This window comes from Myotis brandtii, unplaced genomic scaffold (assembly GCF_000412655.1).
Source record: "Myotis brandtii unplaced genomic scaffold, ASM41265v1 scaffold329, whole genome shotgun sequence".
NCBI lineage: Eukaryota > Metazoa > Chordata > Mammalia > Chiroptera > Vespertilionidae > Myotis > Myotis brandtii.
In genome coordinates this window covers 930,304-934,602 of record NW_005362676.1, presented here as the reverse complement: position 1 = coordinate 934,602, position 4,299 = coordinate 930,304, and the positions used below count along the sequence as shown (strand labels likewise).

Genomic DNA, 4,299 nt, shown 5'->3' with positions numbered 1-4,299 from the left:
TTGATATTTGCAACCATAGTAAAACAAAGACTTATATTTTTGACATTTATTTTATATATTTAAATGCCATTTAACAAAGAAAAATCAACCAAAAAAATGAGTTCGTGTGTCAGAGGTTCGCCATCACTGGTCTATACTTTTGTCCTGATGCCTCAGGTAATAAGTAGATGACATCTGGGGCCCAAAGGAAAGATGGTTTGCGTAGCTCGCGCCAATGCTGTCGTGGTTATCCAGAAAACGTGTCCGGTCACCTCTTGCTGGTCCCACAGATGTGATTGCAACAGCGTAGGGTTACTCCCCCTCTCCCCGTCCCTCCAGAAACCTGGCTTTTCTCCTCTGGTCATGTTGACCCACGCAGTTTACAAACGTCCCTGTTTTGAATCCATAAAATGAGTAATGATGTTTTAAAAAGCCAATAGCATGGGGCTTTGTGTGTCTTTTCAACCTTGGCTGTTCAGATAGCTGTTTTGATCTGTAAGTCTGCAATATAGTTGTTCCTTTCAGGATCAGTGGTAGGCGGTTTCTGAGTCATCTTGAGACAGAGGTGCAAGATTTTTTATTTTATTTTAATATATTTTTATTGATTTCAGAGAGGGAGGGAGAGGGAGAGAAACATCAATGAAGAGAGAGAATCATGGATCGGCTGCCTCCTGCCCGCCCCACACTGGGGATCGAGCCCACAACCCGGGCACGTGCCCTGACCTGGAATCGAACCGTGACCTCCTGGCTCATAGGTCGACGCTCAACCCTGAGCCATGCCAGCCGGGCCGGAGATGCAAGTGTTTGAAGGATGTCTCCATGGGGACGTTTCTAGAGAACATGAGTCCACTTTGACTTCGCTCTGTTTTCATTGGCAGATGCACGCCCCTTGCCTGTGATCACGGGATCCAGCGTTAGTCAGAGTGGAAAGAATTATGTAGGTTGGGTTGTGTTGAGATTGATAAACTCCTGATAGTCGTGAGCAGCAGGGGAAATCGCCGGACCTTTTGTCCAAGAAAAAGAAAACACACTTTCTGATGTAAATTGTGAGCTCTTTTCCCCGGAGTTAATTTTCCGGGGCGCTTGCGCGAAGAAGACGTATTAATGGCCGGACGTGTCTTCCCGCCGGACTTGCTTTTCCCAGTGTCTCCTCGTCGCTCTATTTCTTCCTTCTGAACTTCTGGGGACGTGGACGAGTTGGAGTACACGTGAAGTTGTGTTCGTGTCGTTTGTGATTATGAAAGATACATTTTCCATCCCAAACGGGAATTCGGCGAGCCCCCTGATCTCCGTGCGCACCCGACACAGGCGGCACCTCACCAGATTTAGGGGGTCCCTGTTCTCATGGATTTTTTGTTATTATTATTGATATCAGAGAGAAAGGGGGAAGGAGAAAGACATAGAAACATCCATGATGAAAGAGAATCATCCATCAGCTGCCTCCTGCACGCCCCCCACCGGGGATCAAACCTACAACCCGGGCATGTGCCCTTGACCGGGATTCGAACCATGACCTCCTGGTTCCTAGGTCAGTGCTCGACCACTGACCCACACGGGCCGGACTGTGTCATGGATTTTTGCAGCAAGGAAAGCGGGTGGGGTATTTCATGCCGTTTTCGGCAGAATACAACTGGCAGGCTCCCTCTCCCTTCCTCTCTCTGAAATAAATTTTAAAAAATATTTTTAAAAAAGAGAGAGAGTCACTCGAGATGTTTGTTACAGAGCGAATTTCCAGGCCCAAACCCAGAGCCAGGCTCTTGGCGGTGGAGTCGGAGGGCCCGCGCTGTTTACGGCTCCTCTGGCGAGGTCTTCTGGTTGCTCGTGTCCTGAGCACCATCCGAGCCCTTCACGCTCTGACAGCATTTCCTGTGACACGGTGACGTCTTCCCTGGAGGCGGAGGTTATCTTTTGGTCACTCAGAGAGGAAGGGAGGGAGGGAGGGAGAGAGAGAGATCAATGATAAGAGAGAATCATGGATCAGCTGCCTCCTGCACGCCCCCTCCTGGGGATCGAGCCCGAAACCCAGGCATGTGCCCTGACCGGGAATCGAACCATGACCTCCTGGTTCCTAGGTTGAGGCTCAACCACTGAGCCACACCAGCCGGGCATCATAAATGTTTGGCAGGCTAATGCCTGACGTGGTTTTTCCCTTTCTCCCCTCTTCTACGCCTTGTTAAGTTCAATGTGTTTTGGAGCCCGATAGAAGCCAGTGACCGCGAGCGCTGGTCAGCAGTAAATCCCCAGAAACGGCCAGGGAAGGGGCCATAGTCGACGTGACCCCGCAAACAAATAGCACGTGGCCCGAGGTGCAAGTGACAAGCACTTCCAAGCTGGAGCAAAGCGGTATTTTCCGTCGCTTGTTGTCCCCGCGGTGGATTTCACAAACGTCTTGTTGATGCGCCCGGGTGATACATGCTCCTCAGACCTCAGCTGCTTTTTTCTTTTTTTAAGCCTCAGTGATTGTTAGTTGCCATGAACCATAACTTGAGATTTGCTTATCAACAAATTTCATTAAAAAAAAAAAAAAGTAGTGGCACCCTGGCTGGTGTGCTTCAGTGGTTAGAACGTCGGTCCCTGCACCAAAGGGTCTTGGGTTCGGTTCCCGGTCAGGGACACGGGCCTGGGTTGCAAGTTCAATCCCTGACCCAATCAGGGCATGTGCAGGAGGCAACCAGTTGATGTGTCTCTCGCACATCGATGATTCCCTCTCTCCCTCCCGCCCTCCCAGTCTCTCTCTTAAAAGGAAAAAATATAATCGGGTGAGGATTAACAACCAAAAGTAGTTACAAAGTTTTTATTAATGACTGTGGCACCTCTGACATGCACACATTTTTTTGGATAACCTTCCCTCCTGGAGGCGGGACTTAATTCCCCTCCGCTGGCCTGTGACTCATTTTTAATGAATGGCGTAGGGAATGGAAAAAAATATTTAAGCCCTGGCTGGTTTGACTCGGTGGATGGAGCATCGGCCTGCGGACTGTAAGGTCCCAGGTTCGATTCCCGGTCAGGGGCACAGTAAGCCAAAAAGGGATATGATGAAGTACATACATACTGTCAAGCCCTGGAATTGAACCAAACTATATTCAAAGTTTAAACTATAAAAATGTAGGATAAATTAAAATAATCACAGCTAGCCCTAGCCGGTTTGGCTCAGTGGATAGAGCGTCGGCCTGCGGACTGAAGGGTCCCAGGTTCGATTCCGGTCAAGGGCATGTACCTTGGTTGCGGGCACATCCCCAGTAGGAGGTGTGCAGGAGGCAGCTGATCGATGTTTCTCTCTCATCAATGTTCCTAACTCTCTCTCCCTCTCCCTTCCTCTCTGTAAAAAATCAATAAAATATGTTTAAAAAAAGAAAGAAAGAAAGAAAGAAAGAAAGAAAGAAGAAAAAGAGATGTTTCAAAAGAAAGGACGAGTACTTGGGACCCAGGGATGTTGTAACTGGACACAGACATGAGGTTGCTGCGGCCGCCTCGGTCTCATGTTCGCTGCCCAGCGCCCCCGGGGACGCGGGGTGAGGCCTGAAAGAGTGGCCCTCTGTCCGTCTGAGTGGGCATTGTGCAGGATGTGAGTTTTAGCTTCTTGACTTCTAGGAAATCGCAGACAGAGAGGCCTTTGTTCGCGAAGGGCTGCAGACTCCATCCCTCATAAAGAGCTTATCATCCGAGCGAACTCATAACGCGCCGTGTTATTCCTGTAAGAAACGCGTAATGGTCCCAGGGCAGCGAACCTGCTCCCGGGCAACAAAGGCCCTTTCAGCGTCCGCGCGGCCAGGCCCGGCCAGCGCCCCCCATCCGTCACGTCACCACGGCTGACCCCGCGTGGTTCGTTTCTGTTCTCGCTCAGTGAACACCCGCAGGGAGAGAGAGGTTTGTACCAGGTGACTTTCTCTGATGCCTGACATTTATTGCAACGATTTCTCTCTTTTAAAATAAATAAATATATATGTGTGTTTTTATTGATTTCAGAGAGAGAGAGAGAAACATCAGTGAGGAGAGAGAATCATGGATCGGCTGCCTCCTGCACGCCCCCTACTGGGGATGGAGCCTGCCACCCGGGCATGTGCCCTGACCGGGAATCGAACCGTGACCTCCTGGTCCATAGGTCGATGTTCCACTGAGCCACGCCGGCCGGGTTTGGTGCCTTATTTAAAGCTGAGTCCAGGCTGATGAGCTTGTCTTCGGTCCCATGTTTCTGACAGTTTGTACTTGGGGCTGGTGGCGTTCGATTTTTCGAGTCGTGTTACTGTGAAGCCTGGGCAGGCCTCTGCTTGGCTCTCGTGAGGAAACTTGCTGAATCGATCTGCTTGGAGGCCGGGGTTA

The 4,299-nt window shown here is 50.1% G+C and overlaps 1 protein-coding gene across 1 annotated transcript in view; it reads left to right on the top strand.

Moving 5' to 3' along the window:
* Positions 1 to 4,299, top strand: part of CHSY1 (chondroitin sulfate synthase 1) — a gene marked incomplete at its 5' end in the record, with an annotated part of 32,019 nt that overhangs the window by 15,302 nt on the left and 12,418 nt on the right. The window lies entirely within an intron of this gene.